General features: G+C 32.4%; 1 protein-coding gene across 1 annotated transcript in view; it reads left to right on the forward strand.

Moving 5' to 3' along the window:
* Positions 1-23,271, forward strand: part of LOC114334762 (pleckstrin homology domain-containing family G member 5) — a 1,826,648-nt gene that overhangs the window by 116,110 nt on the left and 1,687,267 nt on the right. The window lies entirely within an intron of this gene.

Here is a 23,271-nt window from a genome sequence, read left to right on the forward strand (position 1 = left end):
TATCAAAACTAAATTTATATTGTCTCTTTTTTTAAATCACTTCCGCAATAATAAACGCACAAAACTCGAATACGACTGGTCACTTTGCCTAACGAATTCGTATCTATGTATTATTAATATTATTTATAATTTAAAATAGCATACTTACATTAAGGTCAGAATTTGGTATTAGTTTTGAGAGTAAACTAAACGTAAGCCCAAATACTTACGATGTCGGGATAGTATCACGAGGTTTTTCCCTGGTTTTCCCTCGTGATTTACTATGGAATCTCTAGCGCAAGAATTTTACTGCCATCGTTGCATTTGTTGTCTTTTTACAGACAGATCACATGCTATGATTTTTTGTGGCGGATATTCTTGAGTTGGGGTTGATTTCATGTAATCGAATGAACTATCTTTTAGTAAAGTCGTCCCAGGAAACGCAACTCGTCAATATTGGCAGTATCATTTTAAAGTCTTCTACTTTAAAATGTATAATACATGCCTGAATTGCCGATATAAATGAGTCAGATTAAATAAATTATTAGAAGAATTTTTACTAAGCAACAACATTTTTGTTTAATTAGTATTATACATCGACACCCGACTTGGGCGTCGAAACGTTAATAAATTAATTTTTTTGGTAAAATTGTGGCTTATTTCCCATTTAAAATAGTTCATTATAAAAATGCCACAAGGAAATAGCTTCAGAACAACATTAGTACATTCTTTCACGGTTTTTGCTGTAAATTTTAATGAACCGCTTGGATTAACATGAAATTTGGCATACGCATAGCTAACATGTTAGCGAAAAAAAGTGATATTGTGCAGATGTATACTTTTGCCCTGGGGGCGAATTTACATTGCTACCTTTTAATGTCATATTTACATTGTTCAAGAAGTCAAAAATTTCACAAAGATAGCCGGCGTCAGTCAGAGCGCGGCCTTAAAATGCAAGATGTGAGACGGCGAGACGACGCGACCCGGCATTTTTCTTTCGTGGACCGGTACCGAGTCGCGACCCACCATTTGGGAAACGCTGGTTAAAAGAACTATGAATGCAAGCTTAGCTATGAATATAGTAAAATGGAATACACCGTTTACCCCAAAAAGTTCGTCTGTTAGAAATTGAAGCTACCAGGCCAAACGGGGCCTTAAGGAGTCACCAAAAATTAAAAAAAAATAAAGAATTCATCCATTTTGAGAAGAAAGGGACTGACTTGACAGAGTTAGTCAGTGGGGGATTGACACCACTAGAAACGGTAGTGGGACCTTGACATGAAACCTGTCTAGGTCTAGAGCATCATAGAACGATAGAATAAGAACGTCCCGTCTTATGATAGAATGATTAGATGTTTTATACGGAGATATGCCTATAGAAAATAAGGAACTATTATGACATGTTTGTGCACATTTGGATGCACTGTAAATGGAATTATGCATTCTACCCATTTTTCTATTCTAGGCTATTTTCCTGACGTCACATGCCGAAAACGTGGCAATGAACCTTCCTGACGTGTATTTCCAAATGCCGAAAACGTGGCAATGAACCTTTAAAAGCGTATATTGTTTATAAACTTCGGAATTACTTTACGGAATTCGGAATTACGAATCTGACATAATTTTTTCGGAAAAACAAAGTGGCGGATCCAACATGGCGGAAAATTTTATTTTAAACGCATATTTGTTAAAAATTTTATATTATAAGGGACTTTTGAAATTGCTGATTACCAATGCATTTTTTTTAATTATGAAATACAATATTCAAAACATATTAGTTATGTACAACCACTCATACATACTCAACAATAGCCAGAATCATGTAATATGCGTCAGTTCCCACTTTTGTATTCAAAAAACTGCCAGCAATGCATAGGCAGATATTATAGGCAGCTAAACCAAAGGGATTCTGTATCTTCTTAATGTGATAAAATAATAAACATTAGTCGCAGAATTATGCAGAATTTTGTACTTTTTGAATGTATCTTTACAAAATTTTGATTACCTACGCGTTTTTTCCCCTTTTTTTCCGGCCAAAATAACCGCGGACATGGCTCACTTGTTCCTTAGCTGTGAACCAGAATACATCCAGTCTGATCCTTATACCTGCGTATTACGATTCTATGATAGTATCAGATACTAATTGTAAACATGAAAATCCTTAGATAGGGACATTTTTTTTTGCCTCATGACCACGTTTTTAACATTTGGAACCACTGTGCGTCATCCCGAACACAATGCAAAAAGGGGTGAAGTCGAGTTCGCTCCGCTTCGTTCAGGTATATTTTAGAAGGGTACGAATTGGCTCCCGCATGAATGCGGGTAGGCTCTCATATAATCGCGGAAACATTAGACATTGTTGCCAAATCGTGTAATATTTATACTGCTTAGGAAATTTACATAGTGATATAGACTTTTTATAGGAAAATTATACTTTTAGACAAATACTTTTAGAGTTTGTTTTAGTTCAACATTGGCATATGTGGCAATTTTAACACAAATTATCGGTGTCGGCCGGTATGCGCTCGACCGTTTTGCGCTCTTACCTGAAATCGGCCGGTTTGCGCTCTACACTCTAATACCCGAAAGTTAAGTTAGGACCGAAGGGTTAGGTCTTCCTCCTTTCCCATAGATATTTCTAGGAAGGTACCTGTTTCTAACAAAAAGAGAAAATTTGAAAGAAGTGACAAAGCTGGGTGATATTTTCGACATGTTTAGGTAAAATAAATCTTGTCTATGGGAGCCAATTCGGACTCTACCTTTTTTAGTTTAGGGAAAATTCTTACCATTGGGAGCGAACTCGACCCCGTCCGCAAAAAGTTGCAAGTCAATAGGAGCTGTATTTAAAAATCGATTTATTCAAGTGCTTTTTGTTTTACACGCTGATCTAATACACAGTTAGAAATAAATTCATGTTTTATTTAAAATTAGATACAAAACATTTCATACCACCCCCGTACAGTTAAATTTTTTGACAATTCTGAAAAAATACTTTGTCGCTTTACCATCATAAGTGTGCTATTTATATGCAATTTAGCGTATCTCTGTCGTTTTATTTGCATTGTTTTATTTACATGTTATCTGCTGATATACGTATAAATAAGTGTTCGTAAATTCATTAGTGCAATAATATAGTCGAAGTATTTTATAAAAATGTTTATTTTAATAATAAAATTTGTACACACACTATTGTTTTAATCGTTCAAATGTATCGGCGTTTTCGATACACGGAATTCTAATGATAGCGAATTAAGACATGTATATTTTCTTCTAGTATATTTTTGTACTGTTTTGCCGAAGCTAAAAATGTAACTTACTGCAACACCTCACCTTAGTTGATACTATGTATGACTATTTTTAAATAAAGGATGACGTCATCAGGGATGGTTTAAAAGTATTTTAAAGATTGGTGCAATGATTTTAATGACATTAACATTAAACGAATATAAAACATAAATGACGATAGCGGAAGAGCAACAACGAGAGATTATAAAGCAAGGGAACATCCCTTCGTAGTAAAGCTTCGTTTATAGGCGAGGCCCTTCTTCTTGTCGACATTGCAATTTCAACTCATGACACAGGTCCATTCAATGTTTTCTTTTAATTTAATTTTATTTCTGGATTTTTTTTCGTTTATTCCCAATTTCGTTTAAATTGGTATAATATTACTAATAGCCGGTATTGGTGAAATTTGCTAATCTAAAAACTTTCCACTTATGGACGGGATAAATAAATTAAAAGGTACCCTCCCTCACTCCCAGAATTAAATATTTTTCATTTTTGTAAGTTCTATGTGATTAAAAATAAGACTCAGCGTAATTTTTACCCACCACTCCCTTTCCCTCTTTCCCCTTCACCCTTCCCCCCTTCAAAAACTTCAGTTTTCGTTTTTATTTTTTTTTAGGTGGGATGCAATCAATTTTAAAATTTCAAAAAATTCACACGCATAGCTAAGGCTTTACAAAACATGTATATTTTTTATAGACCCATAAGTTGAGTGTTCATAATTTCAATTTTTTTGTAAAAAAGCGTATAGGATAAATTTTAGATGTTCTATTTTTTTATTTTGTGTGTTTTATCTAACAGTATACTTTTAATTTTTTTCAGATTTTTCCGTAAAGTTCGCCACCTTCCTTCAGAAATCCAAAAAACTCTTTTTATGGGTTTTTTGGCGATTTGAACGTGTTCCTCCCATTTTTAAATGTTCCAAAGGACTCATTTACTTTAATTATCGTATAAACAATAAAAACATATTGATTTGATTTGATTTGTCTATAAACTAGGGAAAATCCCAAAAAAACCCTAAATCAAATTTTCGGATGGTTAAAAGTGGCGAACATTACGGAAAAAAACTGCAAAAAATTAAAAATATAGTGTTTAATAAAATACACAAAATGAAAAAAACAAATAGACCAGCCGTCAACTCAAAATAAAAGTTATACAATTTTCTCAAAAAAAAAAAAATAATAATAAAAATGTTTTTATGAGGATATCTACACCCAATCTACGGGTCTATAAAAAATAGACATGTTTTGTAAAAGGCCTAATTATGCGTGGGATTATTTGAAATTTTAAAATTGATGGCATTCCGCATAAAAAAAAATTAAAAAGGAAAAATGAAGTTTTTGGGAGATTAAAATTACGCTGAGTCTTATTTTTTAATCACATAGAACTTAAAAAATGAAAAAATATATTCGTGGAGTGAGGGAGTGTATCTTTTAATATGTTTATCCCGTCCATAAGTGGAAAGGTTGACGCGCCACTGTCGACGCATGTGCCACTAAAAACTGAAGGCACTATGTTCATACGCTTTCCTTTAGGTTCTACTATTTAAGTTATAGACTCTTATCGTGCCTAAAATTATTAGCAAATTTTACCTATACCTGCTCTACGTTTTTATATAATATGATTATCTGATACTTTGAATGTTGCTGCCCTCTGGTAGAAGCTAGTAAAAATTACATTTATAGAGACAATAAGGACACATTGAAATGCAAAAAATGACGTCAGTTATGCACTCATGCCCCCTCCCTCTTCTCGTATATCATCGTAATAAGCAAACTCCCCCACCCTCTTCACTACGACGTAGTTTATTGATGTTCCCTAATTGGAGTAAATATAAAATAGCCAAACTGTTCTGTATTATTCCGAAACTATTGTTCTGTGACATCTTAATAGAATTTACCGTTTTTACTACTGGGAATAAGCCAAAATTTTATTTTGTTAATTTTATTTAAAATAAGTTAATTTTAAGGTTTCAAGGTTTTTACTTCGGAAATAGTTCTCAAAATACAAAACAAAAAGATTTTTTAATAATTACTATAAATAATTATTACTATAATTATTTAATTACATGTTCTAAGAATATCCACCAACGTGCATAGAATTACAAAATCTCTATTCGATATTACGACGAAGATTTTCAACCATTTCAGGGGTTACTATACTCAAATTCACATTCAGATGACAGAGTTACAGAGATACGCCTGTGCTTTCTATATGGCAGAAATAACTACAATGTTGTCAAAGTTTTTAATCATACGTTATGGGCCGGTGTAACGGTTCACGTTACGAAATTAGATCTTTAATTATTTTCTCTTGATCTATTAATTAATTTCTCTAATTTTCGCGTAATTAACCATTTCTAATTATTATCATTTATATTTAAAATTTCATGCAACGATGCCACACCTAAGTATATTGGTATCACTGATGGAACGTACTATATACGCCACCTAGTGAGAGATATCCTTTGGGGGATCTGAAAATTTGACAAGGCGGTCGTGCTTTACTTGACTGTGAAAGTGCGTGGAAGTAGGTCGACGAACTTTTGGTTCCATAATGGCGGAAGGTTTCATTTTTTAAGTAATTTATTGGGAAATACCCAAGGTTCATAAATAGACAGGTTGCATGGTAACTTTCCACCAATCAGCGTCGAGAATCTAATGGCGGGAGTGACGTCACCCAGAATGCTGCATTCAAATTCATTCACTTCACTCATTGAAATGAACTCGGAAAGTAGGAATGTATTGAAAATGTGTACATTTAAAAAAAAATACGTTTGGATTTTTAATGACTATTTATTTCATATATTCTTTAAAAAATGTGGTAGAAACCTGTAGAGTTGCAAAAATCATAGAATATAATTGCAATTAAATATATGCAGTAGAATAGCATTACTACTTAATTAAAGCAGAAGGAGATTCTTTCTTGTGTATATATGGGACTAAATCATTCAAATATCATAGGTATATTAATAATGGATTGAATACAATTTACTTTTTTAAATGATTTTGAGTAGGTATATAATAATTTTGAATTGGGGATAATGCATGTAGTACATTATTATAAATTCCTCCTACATGTAAACCATGGTGAAAAAGAGATTCAACTAAAGATTTATGTATCAAAATTAGTAGTTTTTCCCTTAAGTTTAACATAAGAGCATCTGATTACGTTAGGTACTGGATTATAATATCTAAAACTATTAAAACATTATGATTCCACTCAATAGGTACCTGTGAAGTTTTACATTAACAGTAAATTATAAAAAAATACAATTTCAGTGCAATAAAGGGAATTTTCCCCATTTTATATATTCATTTAGTTTATAATTGTTTATTCAAACGATCTTCAGATGGCTGCAATATTGGTTATAATTTTATATGAAACAATTACATATAATAAATCTATTATCTATACTTAGACTTAATTAGATATATTGTTCAATAAGTCTAAGCAGTCTAAGCTGAAGAACCGCAAGATACATTACAGAACTGTAATGTCTCTATACAAGAATGTCCTTTACTATACAATACAGCAGAAAGAAAATCCAGTAAGTAAGTAGGTACTTAATACAAACACATTAAAATGTATCTTAACACTTGTAAAAGAGTTTTGGGTTTAAGTTATTATACTAAAAACACTTAATGATATCTATAGATACATTATATCTCAAGATATAAACACAAATTAAAACACTAACGATATTTAACAACAAAATATAGCCTCCAAACCACGTATCCTATTATGTTTACAAACAATTCGTAAAATTGATCGTCTGGGTGACGTCACGATGACGATATTTCATTTGTCAATGTCAAAGTTACCATACAACCTATGGTATAGGGACCTTGGGAAATACCTACATTTTAATTGTAAGTGTAAATGGTGTCCCATGGGTTTGCTAAATCCATCCAGCGTGTTCGTGAGGAAAACAATAACCAATAAAGGAGATTCGGGTAAATATTTTTTACATATAAAGGTTAGGTTGCATCTTAGATTTCATTTTTCAATTAAAATATTCTTTCCAGTTCAATTTTCCCAGTAAATTTGTTAATTATTGATTTTAGTTTCTTTTATTCATTCCACCGTGTACAATATTTGTTTGGAGAAAGTTCTAATAGTCTTAATTTTTAGTTAATAAAGTTTGAAGTCTGTCCACACCCAATATCTGATAAATTGTGAAAAAAATATCTAATACTATGCTCATATCACAGGAGCAATATAATTATCTTATAATATTTTATTCTAAATATCATATTCTGTATCCAAATTCTACCTCAAGGTCAAAGTCATGCCTTTTTTACATTTGATAAGCCTTGCTAATGGATGTTTTTATTTGCTGTTCATCCTAAAAACCTCTTCCTCATTACTTCTTCTCTTGTTTTTCTCACACATGTTCGATTGGAAATTGAAACTAAGACTGGGAAATGCTTGTTTTTAGCCATTTGGGAGAAATATTAAAACCTAACATGTAGATCCTTCAACTACCTGGAAGGCGTCGATTCCAGCCACGGCCACAGTCAAGTCACCATTGGGAGTATGTCGATTTGGGAGCAAGCTATGGGACATTACAGTCCCATTTTTGTCATCTTTCTACCTGCACCTACAGGAAACATGGTTTAGCACCTCCTCTGGTGCTAATTTTATGGATTGTAGCATCAGACTTTACCTTGAAGTCTTTCGATGAAGGGATTGATTTGGGAACATTTAAAGTTTGTGGTTTGAGTAATTATTCTGCTTATATTTCAGACATTTGGTTGACGTATTATGTTATTAATTATTTGGTACTATATACTTGGTTATATACTTCAGCCTCTCCAGCGAGAAGGTATTTCCTGTTTATTTTCATTTTACTTCCCCTTTCTTCCACTACACTATCTTATTATTATTTATATATATCTAGCTTACAGTTACTTTCATTTTCCTTACTTCTGTTGGAGTATATCACTGTCTTTACATTCACTCCAACAGAAGTTCTTCTTTTTTTTTGTTTCACCGGCTCCTATAAAAGAAATATAGTTTGGTAAATATTTATGAATGTAAAATGGAAAAATACTACACTTTTGTGCCCTTTTTTTTTAAAGTTTGGCCCTGCTTATTTTAAAAAAGCAGCAAAATTTACAATGGCAGTAGAACTGGAAACACTGTTGTCCTATATCCGTACACTGCCATCTGAATGTTACTTCCACTATAGACTATCTTTATGCACAATTCGCCGTCTTATTTCTTTCAGCGAAGCAGGAATGGCATTAAAAATTTAATTTTCTAATAACGTCTTGGGAAGAAGTCCAGTACATTTAAATCTGATTATCTTGTTGGTCATTCAATAAAACCTCTTCGTTTTGGCTTTCGTACGGGCTTCGGAACAGTAGAAGCTCTGTATATTTTCACAACTCTTGCCTAAAAATGTCGAGACCAACAAAAATATCTTTTCGTCGCATTAATAGACTATGAGAAAGCTTTCGACAAAGTTAATCATAACATTCTTATGGAATGTCTAAATCGGAAAGGACTCGACACAAATGATACAGTGATATAGTGAGAAACCTTTATTGGAACCAACAGGCTGTTGTAACATTAGATGGAAATAGCACGGATGCGCAACAGATAAGTAGAGGAGTGAGACAGTGCTGTGTACTTTCACCATCACTATTTAATATATACTCCGAAGAGCTATTTATAAAAGCATTTGAAAAGAGCACAGAAGGGATCAAGATAAATGGTGAAAATATGAATAACATTCGTTATGCCGACGATACAGTGATTATCGCTGAAAGTGAGAAAGACCTCCAGACGCTTCTAAACAAAATTTGTAATACTGGGGAACAGTTTGGTTTAACAATAAACAAAAAGAAAACAAAAACCATGGTGATCAGAAAGAGGGGTAAAGGCATAACAAGGATCCAGATAAAAAATGAAGATACCGAACAAGTGGATAAAATGAAATACTTAGGAGTCTGGATTACGAAGGATAAAATCCGAAATCAGAAATTCGATCAAGAATAGAGCAATCAAGAGCAGCTTTATTGAAGTAGAGGAAATCTCTAAGTAACCAGAGACTAAATCTGTAAATCCGATATCGGATGGTTAAATGTTACATCCACTCTATTCTTCTTTATGGTGTCGAAGCTTGGACTGTTAATGTTGACATAATGAGAAAGCATGAAGCTTTTGAGATGTGGCTTTTCAGAAGAATCTTGAAAATACCGTGGACCGATCATGAGAAGAGACAGAGAACTTTTGACCACCATTAAAAAGAGAAAAACAGCATATTTGAGCATACTTAGAAATGATAAGTACTAGTTATTACAGCAGATTATGAAGGGTAAAATCGAAGGAAAAAGGGGTCCTGGTAGAGGACAAATATCCTGGCTGAAAAACATTCGCGACTGGACCGGGTTAAACACATAGACGTTTTTCAGAAAAGCAGAAGATAGAGACGAATTTTCAATGTATATAGCCAACCTTTATTAGTGGAGTCGCCACTAGAAGAAGAAGAAGAGGAAGGAGTTTGGGGAGGCCTATGTCCAAAATTTACGATAGAAGGCTAAGAAGAAGAAGAAGAAGAAGAAAAATAAGAAGAAGGACTTTAAGGAAGGCTAACAAGGACTGCAGAGCTATTAATCCTTATCATTTACTTACTGCTTGTACAATTTACAAATTTAAAATTTACAAATGTACCGCTGCGCCATTACAAATCTGGTAGCGGATTTTTTGAATGTTTGCCACGTTTAAACGCACTTCTTAAATCAAAATGACGTTCATTACCAGCGGTGGATCCAGAATAGGTTGGTTAAATTTAAAAAAATCAAAATAAAAGGCAAATAAATAAGTCAAACAATAAAGCAAAATAAATGTAAAAGTAAAGGTGAAAACTATTCAGTGATTGCAGCTGTACAACAACAAACTCATTTTTATTAAATAAATCGCGATATGAAATTTTCATATCGCGATTACGTAATACTTAATTAATAATATTTTAGCTGAGTTGTACGGTTGTATGATAGATCAGCGTCAGGCACGCAAGTAACTCCTTAGTTAATTTTCCTCGCATCACTGGTCATTTGGTTTTATGCAATGCAGGTTGCTATTCGGTTTTATTACTACTAGAATTTTAGTAATGTTCGATATGCCATGCGCCATTCTGTTGCAATCATAGACATAATACCTAGACTGCTCGCTGCCATCTAAAACAAAGTGACAATTGCGACAGAGAAAACTGAGGCTGTTAGGTGGAAAGTCTCTTTCTAAAATGAGAAAAGTGCTCTGCGCAAGAAATCTGGAGTTAGAGCTAAGAGTAAGGTTGGCTAGGTGCTACGTTTTCTCGACTTTGTTTTAAGGAATGAGAGCTTGGAAGGAATTTAGCCGCAGTTTTAGTAGTCACGTAAATCTAAAGGAGTTTATTATAATTGTGTAATAATATGAAAAGAACATTGTTGTTTTTAGTTCTTTACAATTTTCATCACATTTTCTCACCTTTTAAACCTTCCTTCGATTTCCACAAATAATGTTTTAAAATCGAAATTAGCTAACTCAATTCAGTCATTCTAAAGCTGTTCCAAAAAATATATAATAAAATAAAATGACGTTTATTAAACGTCATTCAATGTTTATATATCGAAACCGTACCGGACAGACTGGGTGACTTGTTGCATTAGGATTTTATAAAATTTCATATGTTACATGGTATTCAAAGTTTACGTTTTTATATGATTACCTGATTCTGAAGCTATGGAATTTGCTATTGGAATTATGAATCGACGAGGTTTATCGAATGACGCACAGTGGTGAATTTCGCCGAAAACCTGGTCAAAATGCAATAATTTAAGTTTTTAGGTATACTCCGGGAAATTTTATATGAACCTTGCTCTGTAGGTTTTTGAGAATCATAAACGGCTGTTAAGGGTAGAACAATACAAGCAGATCATATATTATTTTTTATATTATTGTAAAGTTGTGATTGAACGACAGCGGACCGAATAAAAATTAAGTGTGTTATACAAATGAGGCATTGTTCGCTTTTCATTTAAAATTATAGGCTTGTATTATTTTGTTATTTTATATTTCTGGAGGTAAATGGAGTATTTTAATATACTTTTTAGATTTTTTTCGTAAAATCGACTTTATTTACACGCTTGCTTCTTGTTAGTTGTCTATAGAAAAGCTGTCTATAGGTATGTCTTCCGTTCTTTCGATAGCCTTTTGTTAATTATCTTATTGATCTTAAAAATATGATCCTACGTTCATATACCTAGTCTAAAACCACTTTAGCATTTATCTAGTGTTAGTTCTATTGTAGGTACGTCTCAGTTTCTTTTCTAATATTTTTTGTATATTTTTGTAACTAGGCTAATCAGGGTAATTCATCATCATCTTTGGCTTTTACAACTCTTAGTGAGTCTTTGCTGCGTTCTATTGTCTTCCATTGGTTCCAATCCTGTGCTACTATTTCCCATGGTCTCACTTCCATCTTCTGCAGGTCTTCTCTGACTGCATCTTTCCACCTGTTTCTAGGCCGTCCTGCCGGTCTTCTACCTTTTCCTAAAAAACATTTTTAATCAGTCTGTCGTAATCACCCCGTACCACGTGTCCTGCCCATCTTAGTATATCATCTTTTATGTATCTCAAGATGTTTCCTTGCCCGAAGAGAATCTCTAATTCATTGTTGTATCTGCTTCTCTATTAATTTGTCACACTGTTCCTGCAAGAACCATATCGTCCCTACCATTTCCAACTATCGAATATGAAAAATCGGGTTTTTCAGATTCAATACCTTGCCCTCGCATTATACGTCATACATCTTGTGGCAAATTCTCGTTATTGTAGCTTCACTAGGAGCGCGGGAAATATGCTGTTTAAACCGTCGAATATGAAGATTTTTTCATTTGGTTGACTGCAAACTGACGAAAATGGTTATCTTCGATACTTTTGTTTTGTATAAATATGACTAAAGGTATATTATTGTACAACGCTAAATGTCAAATGTGTCACATTCGTTAGTTTGTGTTGTAATTTATTCAACAGTTATTCAATTATAATCTGTAAACTGTCGAGAATGCTAAACTGCTGAGAAGAATAAAATACGCGTGTTTACAATTAGTGCGAATTTTGTTTCAGTATCGCTTCCAATAATTTCTTGTGAGGCAGTTTATGATTTCATTTTAACGGATTTTCATTATTTGATTATACAGTTATTCGCTATTGTACATTCGCTACTTTGAATCATCGGACCGAAACAAATCTTTATACAAAAAGCAAAGTAACGAATGTGATTTTTTGGAAAGAAAAAAATGATAAGCAGTTCAAATTTGTTATCAATCTAACAAGGATTAAACATTACATACAAAAAATATAAAAATTTTCCCATTGGTCAATGCGCTGATTCAGGAGTCTCTAAAAAAAGTTATTTTGCTCTCCTGAAAAGTACCACTAGTCCAGAAAGCCACTGCGCATCCGCTAGGAAAAATATTCTAATACGGATTTTTTGCACAATCTTACTCAAAAAGGGCTCCTTTTAACAAATTTGCATGTTGCCAGGACCAAAAAGTGGTCAAAAATTTTTTAAACGTTTTTTTTTTTTTTTTCCTAAACTTATTTTTTTTTGCATGGAAAAAAGTTTTTTCATTTTTTCTGGATCATTCCAAACAGAAAAAGTCTTTAGTGACTTTTCTCTAAAAATGATAGTTTTTGACATATAAGCGATTAAAAATTGAAAAATTGCGAAATCGGCCATTTTTAACCCTCAAAAACTATGTGAAAAACTGAAAATTTGAATGTTGCCAAGGCAGGTAGATATTCTTTAAACGTCGATTGATGAAATCCCGAAGAGTTTTTTGCAAAACAATATTCAAAACTCCTTTGTTTTCTAATTGTTATTCAAGCGTGCGCGACACTATTTTCCACCGACAGTATGGTGCAAATGAAAGGAATAAATTCGTTATTTCGTAAACCGGCGACTTTAAGGAAAAATCCCGAAACCGGTCGATTTTTATTTTTAAGTTATGGTATTGTGGCATATATGGTATACTACTGACGTCATCCATCTGAACGTGATGACGTAATCGATGATTTTTTTAAATGAGAATAGGGGTCGTGTGCTAGCTCATTTGAAAGGTTCTTCAATTCTCTATTCAGTAATGTAAACATTTACATAATTATTTATACAGGGTGTCCAAAATTTTTTTATTAAATTAAATTATTTGACAAATAAAGAAGTAGAAGGACACCCTGTATAAATAATTATGTAAATGTTTACATTACTGATTAGAGAATTGAAGAACATTTCAAATGAGCTACCAGACGACCTCTATTCCCATTTAAAAAAATCATCGATTACGTCATCACGCCCAGACGGATGACGTCACTAGTATACCATATATGCCACAATATCATAACTTAAAAATAAAAAGCGACCTGTTTCGGGATTTTTCCTTAATGTCGCCGGTTTACGAAATAACGAATCTATTCCTTTCATTTGCACCATACTGTCGCGTCGGTGGAAAATAGTGTCGCGCACGCTTGATTAGCAATTGAAAAACAAAGGAGTTTTGAAAATTATATTGCAAAAAACTCTTGGGGATTTCATCAATCGATGTTTAAAGAATATCTACCTACCTTGGCAGTATTGAAATTTTCAGTTTTTCACATAGTTTTTGAGGGTTAAAAATGGCCGATTTCGCAATTTTTCAATTTTTAATCGCTTATATGTCAAAAACTATCATTTTTAGAGAAAAGTCACTAAAGACCTTTTCTGTTTGGAATGATCCAAAAAATTAAAAAAAAACTTTTTTCTATGCAAAAAAAAAAATTTTAGGAAAAAAACAAAAAAAAAAGTTTAAAATTTTTGACCACCTTTTGGCCCTGGCAACATGCAAATTTGTTAAAAGGAGTCCTTTTTGAGTAAGATTGTGCAAAAAATCCGAATTAGAATATTTTTCCTAGCGGATGCGCAGTGGCTTTCTGGACTACACTTTTCACATTCGATTGTTGGAAATGGCAGGGACGATATATGTATAACTCGCAGGATTTTGCGTTCCCATGGTAATAATTTATAGATTTCTTTCTTTCTTAATGTTCATGTTTTACTTCCGTATGTCACTGCTGGTCGTCGTATAGTTTTGTACATTTGGATTTTGGCACGTCTTGAGAGAATCTTTGACCTAATTAGCTGTTGAACGGCAAATAAAGATATATTTTCCGCCAGTATTAGTATTTCAACCTCCCGTTCTTCTGTGTTGTCACTGGTAATAGTTGTTCCTAGGTATTTAAATTCTTTGACCACCTCAAAAATATGATCGTTTGTGGTCGTTTATGGTAATGTTTTGTCTTATTTGCTGTCGTTCCTTTCTTGACACGACCATGTATTTAGTTTTTTCGTCATTTATTTTCAGGCCGACGTTTAGTGTTGTTTCTTCAAATTTCGAAACTATATCCTTAACTTCCAGTGTTGTCTGTGCTACTGCATCTACGTCATCTGCAAATGCGAGAACAATCTTTGCTCCTCTGGCAGTTATGTCTGGTTTGACTCTGGTATACAAAATCAAGGTAATTCCTCTACAGTTAGTGCAAGTATTATCATGAGCTTTCTTCAGGAAAGGTACAATTAAACCTACTTCCCAGTCTGTAGTTACCTGTTACTTTACTGTTATTTGTGTAGTATAAAGGTATGTATACATATGCGTTTTGCTCGGCGTGCTCGCAGCTCGCGCGTGGCATGTTCGTTAGATTAGCACGTGTTTTCAAGAGGCGCACAAACGGCGCGCACTGTTTAAAACACGTACTAATCTGAAAAACATGATGCGCGCGCACCGAGCGGCGCGCATATGTATAGGTACCTTTATATAAAGGCATTCTCATTATATTATAAAGGTATTCTCATCGGCGTTATCGAAATGCCTCCCACTTTTTCAGGTAAATATTTTCATACATGAAATGCCTCCCAGGTACAATCGAAATGCCTCCGTTTAGTTAATAATTTAGGCTGATATTTTGTCTATTTAATCTCTGTATAATGACACAATGTTGCAAATCATAATTTAAATAGGTAGTATCTATCTATTTTGATTTTTCTAATTCTTATTGCAGTGTACATAAAATTTGTTTCACATAAATATTTCACAGTACGACATATTTCTTTTTAGAAAAGAAGGTTGTTACCCGAAAATCTAATATCCAGCTTTTCTGGGTAATTCCAATTCCGATTCTAATCTCTCTCATATTTATAATTCCATTTTATAATTCCATGAATAGGTACTTTTACCTTAATCTTTTTGTTTGTTTATATTCTCTTTTGTAAATTGTGCTAATGGGCTAAATGTTGTATAAATACTTGAAAGTTTATTAGTTCCTGCATCAGTCAGTTTGTCTATTCCAAGCTTCTCATTCGTCGATTTCAAGATCAAATTGGGTTTAAGTCATAACATCCGAAATAATGGAATCAACGATAAATGTCAGTCAAAAGGGCAAGCCTTTACTATCATAATTGATGGTTTTATATTCGGTTTTCAAAAAATTTTGGCCAAAGATACAGTTAAACGGTGCACATGTACTAAAAAACCTGCAAATCATTTGTGAACACACAAGGATGTGAAAATACGATAATTTAATCAATATTAGATCATAACCACGAGAATGCTTCAAAACAAAGTGCTGGCGTGGGCTGTGCTTTTTATACACCATCACTAGATGTCAAAGTGAACTCTAGAAACTCTAGAAGATGACGTCCCTTGCAGTGGCCCTGGCCACCACGTCCTCCGGAGGTCCATTCTGATGGCATATTAGTGTTTAGCGATCCCAAAAATCCATGAGTAATCTGTTTATATCAATTTAATGCCGAAAATCCTCGAAACTGTAGAAGATGACGTCCGTTGAAGGTCAAGGCCAAAGTAAAGGTCGCCATTGGATAGTCAGGAAAAAATCCTAGACTACTAGTACTTTTCCTTGATCCAAACTTCTACATGTTGCCAGATAACCAGTAACTCAGGGAATTGGAATTCCCAGTAAATCTTATAATTTTCCGAGTTTGTTCCTCTATATCTTAAAAATCCTTCAGACGATTTAGTTGTGCCCATGAGAACTTTTTATCAGGATACTTCAAAGAGTATTTCCCCAAGTATGAACGAAATCCACTATTTTCACTAACCTAATTTCCATAAGGTTTGTGCGGGATACTTTAGGAAAAATATTTTGTAATTTTATATTTATATACACATTTTGTAATATTTTCCAAATAAGTTTTTTGTGATGTTATTTTTAATAAATCTATAAAATATTTATTATGTTTTTGCATTTTTTGTTAAATTATTAATAACAAAAAATAATGGTTATTATAAAATATATTATAATAGTTATAAAACTAATTACATATGTATAAGTTAGTTGAAATTTATAAATAGCGCCTAGTGCCAATAATGTTTAATACAATAAGGGTTGAAAATAAAATAAATAAAATAACAAAATACCAATGTTGCCAAAAATTTACAAAGGGACGGAGATGTGGCAACGTCTCACCTTCACATAAAGATTAGAAGCATGTAATTTATTTAAAGCTTGGGAGGCAATTCGTATGTGACCATTTTAGCGACAGGTAAGAAACCCTTTTTCGGGAGGCATTTCATATGCGGCCATTCTCATTTTGCTTACTTCTCTGATATTCCTGATTGATCTATAGCGATTTGTGCAGGTAATTTTAAATTAGGTAACATAATATTCATATTATTTTACATTGATTTGAAATGGACTATAAGAGATGCAATTAACTGGAATTAGAATAAAATGATCCCTTCAGGACCGAAATTTAACAACATGAAATAACCCAATTTTTGTGACTGGAATTCCCCAGACAGTGTCAAACCAACCTAAAATAATCATTACGTCCAGCGAAATCGATCGGTAAACAAAATTGCAATTGTGTAATTCAATTAAGAATAACCGACCGATATAATTTTATAGTAATTATCCAGAACGCAAAACTAAGTGAACTGAAACAACGTTAACAATCTGTATCTGATTGAAACTATCCATGTAGAAAAAATATTACTGTTCTTTAAGAATTGTTTCTTATATTATTATATTAGTTCCAATGTTGGTATTGGTTACATAACATAACAATAATTAACCGCGAGTATAATAATTGTAGTTAAAGGTGGAGATGTAGGTAGGTTTGTTTATAAACAACTGTACTTTCCCAAAAATTCACTCTAGAGGTAGTTTGTAAACCGAAATCGATTCTTTCAGGCACTTTTTAGGGTAAGTAGAGATACGATATAAGGTCGACCTTCACCTATCTGTTTACCGAATAAAAATTATTGGATACGTAATTTAGCATGTTAACAATTACAAAAAATATGGGGTGTCCGATCGAATGTTGTTCCAACTAAATTTAATTAATAATTAAAAATGACTGTTTTTATAAATTAAAAAAAAAAATTTTCGACTTAACAGATATTATTTCAGATTTATTGGATAAAATAATGGACAAAATGGATTTATTGGACAAAAAATATGGGGTGTCCGATCGAATGTTGTTCCAACTAAATTTAATTAATAATTAAAAATGACTGTTTTTATAAATTTAAAAAAAAAATTTTTCGACTTAACAGATATTATTTCAGATTTATTGGATCATTCTAAATAAAAAAGATTTTTTGTAATTTTTCTTCAAAATTGATCGTTTTCGAGTTATTAACAATTTAAAACTGAAAAAAAAAACGAAAGATGACGATTTTCAAGGCTCAAAAACATAGGTAAAAAATATCCTCCACCACAACTCTGTTCCATTTTAACATTTTTTTCTGAACTTTTTAAAGTAGGTATATAGTTCTTACCTTTCTAAAGACAATGGTGCAAATAAGCATTGTTATTCTAATAAAAGTTATGAATTTTTTAAAGTAAAAGGTGCAGATTTGTGAATTGTAAAGTTTAATCGGAAAAGTTAAGTAACGAAATTTGAAATTTAGCTTTTTAATCACGTTTGTGTTAAACATAGAGTCCAAAGAAGTTTTCTAGAAAATGTTAGATCTAAATGTTTTATAGAAAAAAAAATGGAGCAACTTTTAATATCGATGTTATACATCCCCAAAATAACACTTACCTATTTTTCGAGATACTGACAATGGGCGGTGAATGGCTAATTTTGGTTTTTCTTTATATTCTGGATGGTGCAAAAAACGAATGAAGTTTATTTTTAATTTTATGTGGTGGAACGTAGTCAAAATGGCAATTTTAACCTAAAAAATGAAATCACCTTTTTTTTTGCTTTAACTCGCTACAACTTTCTTTCATTTTAACATTTTTCTCTGAAATTTTTACAGCATATAGTTCTCACCTTTGTGAATACTGTAAGATCTGTTGTAGGCTTTCAGTTTTTTTTCGTAAAACTTATGAATTTTTTAAAATAAAACGTGCAAATTCGTGAATTGCAAAGTTAAATCGCAAAAGTTAGGTGACAAAATTTAAAATTTATCTTATTGATCACATTTATATTAAAATTTAGAATCCAAAGAAGTTTTGTGGGGAGTTTTAGATCTAAATGTGTTATAGAAAAAAAAAGTGGTGCAACTTTTAATTTTAACAAAAACGTGATTTCATTTTTTTTTTGGGTAAAATTGCGATTTTGGCCATGATCCCCCACCTAAAATTAAAAATAAACTTTATTTTCGTTTTCAGCACTATCAAAAACTTAAACTAAGACCAAAATTAGCAATTTACCACCCATGGTCAGTATCTCGAAAAATAAGTGTTATTTGGGGATCTATAACGTCGATATTAAAAGTTGCACCATTTTTTTGCTATAAAACTTTTTGATCAAAAACTTTCCATAAAACTTCTATGTACTCTATGTTTTAACATGAACGTGAATAAAAGATAAATTTCAAATTTTTTCGCTCAACTTTTGCGATTAAATTTTGCAATTCACGGATCTGTACCTTTTACTTTAAAAAATTCATAACTTTTACTAAAATAATAAGACTAAGCGCTTGAAGCAGGTACCCTTATCTTTAGAAAAGTGAGCAATATATTAATATACTATATAAACTTTAGAAAAAAATATTAAAATGGAACATAGTTGTAGCCAGTTAAACGAAAAAAACGTGATTAATTTTTTTAATTTTTAGGGTAAAATTGCGATTTTGACAGTATTCCTCCACCTAAAGTTTAAAATAAACTTCATTTTCGTTTTCAGCACCATCAAAAACATAAAGTATGACTAAAATTAGCCATTCACCTAACCGTGGTGGGTATATCGAGAAATAAGCAATTTTTTGGGGGTGTGCCGCTCGTCTATTATGAGTATAAGTTTCACTATTAATTTATCGTACAGTAATACACATTTACCCCAAGGAGATCCGTGATTAATTTTTTTAATTTTTAGGGTAAAATTGCGATTTTGACAGTATTCCTCCACCTAAAGTTTAAAATAAACTTCATTTTCGTTTTCAGCACCATCAAAAACATAAAGTATGACTAAAATTAGCCATTCACCTAACCGTGGTGGGTATATCGAGAAATAAGCAATTTTTTGGGGGTGTGCCGCTCGTCTATTATGAGTATAAGTTTCACTATTAATTTATCGTACAGTAATACACATTTACCCCAAGGAGATCGTAATGAAAAAATGAGTTATTATTAGTGTACAGCTAGTGTAGTTTAAATAAAGTAATTCTGTCACCTCCATAAATTGTTATATGGTCGAATGGGGTATGTTGTCGCTGTCATGTCATCAAAATGATAGCGATGCATAGAACATGATTGTTTCAGGATATAATGAGAATGAAAAGAAAGTTGCCTATAAGACGACGCCAAATAAATTTTAAGGAAAACACGAGTAAAACAAACACTAAAAAGATGTGACGTTTATAACGTTACACTATCATAGATTAAATCCAAAGTAGACAACTGATCTGGTATGGTAATGTAGAAAGAATCGACGACGTCAGGCTGCCAAAACAAATTTTAAAATGGATGCTAAGAGAAAGAAGGAAGAGAGGAAGGCCGAAACAATCCTGGCTAGGCGGCATTCAGAAGGCAATGTCGGAAAGGAAACCTTCACCCTGGCGAATGGAACGATCGACGAAACTGGAAATTAAGAACAGGCAGGCGGAGTACGCCATAACCAACAGGGATAATAAAAATAATAAATTACATATTTAAGTTCCAGAAAAAACAGCAGTTTCACTGTAGCTTAAAGCAGAACTACCAAAGCCTACAAATCTGACCGGTCTACTATTCGCAGTGTGCAAGTACTTGGAAGGGAATTGAGAAACGATCGTGCGCGAATAGCGGAGAAATATTTTAACTTTCTTAAATAATTCATATTGTCAATTAAAATTGTCAAATTGACGTACATTTCATATCTACTGTCATTGAAGAAGAAAATTATATGTTGCTCCACAATATTGATAGGATATGCAATTATTATATAAAGGTAAATTTAATTAATTGTATTTTGCTTGCAGTACTGCATTTTAATAACTAATTTTATTTACTACAAACAATTGTTTACGTTTTAATAACATAACCTGAATCTTATTTTTTTTCTTATTATTTTTTTGGACTATGGCCTTGACAATTATCCAGTAACCAGGACTAATGTAATTGGCCAATATAATTAAAAGTGCGAATAAAGTTGCAGAGCGTAGAAATAGGTGTCGCTTTGCCGATCTTGCACGGTCTCAATAGAGTAATACATTAAATGAATTTCGTGAAAATATACGATTTTATTAGCTGCATATATTACTAATCAGAAATCTGAAAGAGAGATGTTTGGCTCGTTGATTTATATCGTTTAATCCAAGATTATTTTAAAGCGTCGCACTCGAGTGAATGACGATGGATAATGAAGAGCGCCAATATGAATAACGACGCAAATAAATCTATACACTGGCGCCAATAATCACATCAGTATTAGTGAAGTATTGTTGCGTGAACCAAATTAGCTACTGCTGGAAATAACGCGTGCTGTTTGAAATGTTCTAGCTGTTACTACACGCCGCCGCCGCTGGCATTGTGAATTATTGTTATTTAAAAAAGACAATGACACTGTGTTTTAATATGCAATTTGGTATAACTGTACTTATAAGTTGCCAAAAAGTATAAAAAAAATGAAATTTGAAAAAGATACGTGGTACGTTTATAATATGAGATACCTATCCCACATGGGGCATTCCAATACTCTGACGTTTGGGAGGCAAACTGTCAAATATTGTGTTTGTTTGTATTACACTAGCGGGCAAAAAATTTAGGTCACTAGATGAATTATACACGTTTGATGCCTCGAATTTCTTAAACCTGTTGTCCGATTTGAGTGATTTTCTTAGTATCTTATAGCTTTATTATTTAAGAATCTCGATGTATTAATATTGTTGCTAGACAGGTAAATGTCATTTTATACTGGGTGTAACAATCATACTGTGTTTTTTCGTTAAAGTTCGGAACAGTATGTATATTTTAATTCTCATCCACCAGATTTAAATGCCGTTTTGCTTCTGCAATACCTTTTACTATAGTGTTATTTCTATGTTCAACAAGTTTAGACGGGTTTAAAATGTATGGTTTTTGAAAAAGATAAATAAGATCAAATTATAGAGAGCATTTTTAATTTTTTTTAAATCTTCCTTTTTCTCTTTGTAACTCGAAAATGATAATGAGATACAGTAATGATAGAAAAATAAAATTGTTATCTAAAAAAAACCTACATTTTTGTAAGGTATTTTTTTACGTATCTCTTATCACTTTCGAATTACATGGAGAAAAAGGAAGATTTTTAAGAAAATTTAAAAATGCGCTCTATAGTGTGATCTTATTTTTTCAAAGATCATTCATTTTAAACCCGTCCAACTTTTTCAATATAGAAATAACACTACAGTAGAAGGTATTCTAGCAGAAAAACGATGCATTTAAATTCTGGTGGATGATGGGGTTAAATATACTTCTCATTTTTTCTTAAAATACATTATAGTCTAAGAGCTAGTGAACCCTCCGACTAACGGTCGTCCTGTAAGGCTAGAAATTTTTCTAGTGATAGTTCATAGCACACCAAGGCTAAAAACCATGACCTGGCAGGCCTCAGTGGTGCACGTGTATCTACCAGGTGAATCAAAAAGTGCAAATTTAGGGGGTAAAATAAACTGTCTCCTGTAAGGTTTAAATTTAAGTATGTGTTTGAGTAAGTCATTCAGAAGAAATGTGTACAATGACAGGCGATTCTGAAGAGCATAAGACCTTGCCAGGCGAGGGGAAAGATTAGGGGTTTTTCCTAAAATTATTCTTTTTGCATCGAACAAATTTTTTTTAGGTTTTTTAAATCATTCCAAACAGAAAAGTCTTTAGTGATTTTTCTCTTAAGGTTATAGTTTTTGTTATATAAGCGATTGAAAATTTTGAAAATTGCGAAATCGGCCATTTTTAACCCCAAATCGGACATTTATCTAAAAATTTCAATGTTGCCAAGATACGTAGATATTCTTTAAACATTGATTGATGAAATCCCGAAGAGTTTTTTGCAATAAAATATCGAAAACCCCTTTGTTTTTTTAATTGCTTATCAAGCAGGTGCGACACTGTAGTATAAGTGAGGACGTTTGAGTTTGCATAAATTCATTATCTCGAGAATGGGCAAATTTCAAGAGAAATCCTCAGACAGGTCGATTTTTATTTTTAAATTAGGACTTTTTGGCATATATATAATACTAGTGACGTCATCCATCTGAGCGTGATGACGTAATCGATGATTTTTTTAAATGAGAGTAGGGGTTGTGTGATAGCTCATTTGAAAGGTTATTGAATTTTCTATTCACTAATATAAACACTAACATAATTATTTATACAGGGTGTACAAAAACATTTTTTTTTATTAAATTAACTTTGATTAAATTTGACAAATAGAAGAAATTTTTTTTTGTACACCCTGCATAAATAATTATGTTAATGTTTATATTACCGAATAGAGAATTAAATAACCTTTCAAATGAGCTATCACACAACCCCTACTCTTATTTAAAAAAATCA

The sequence above is a fragment of the Diabrotica virgifera genome, chromosome 4 (assembly GCF_917563875.1).
Source record: "Diabrotica virgifera virgifera chromosome 4, PGI_DIABVI_V3a".
Taxonomy (NCBI): Eukaryota; Metazoa; Arthropoda; class Insecta; order Coleoptera; family Chrysomelidae; genus Diabrotica; species Diabrotica virgifera.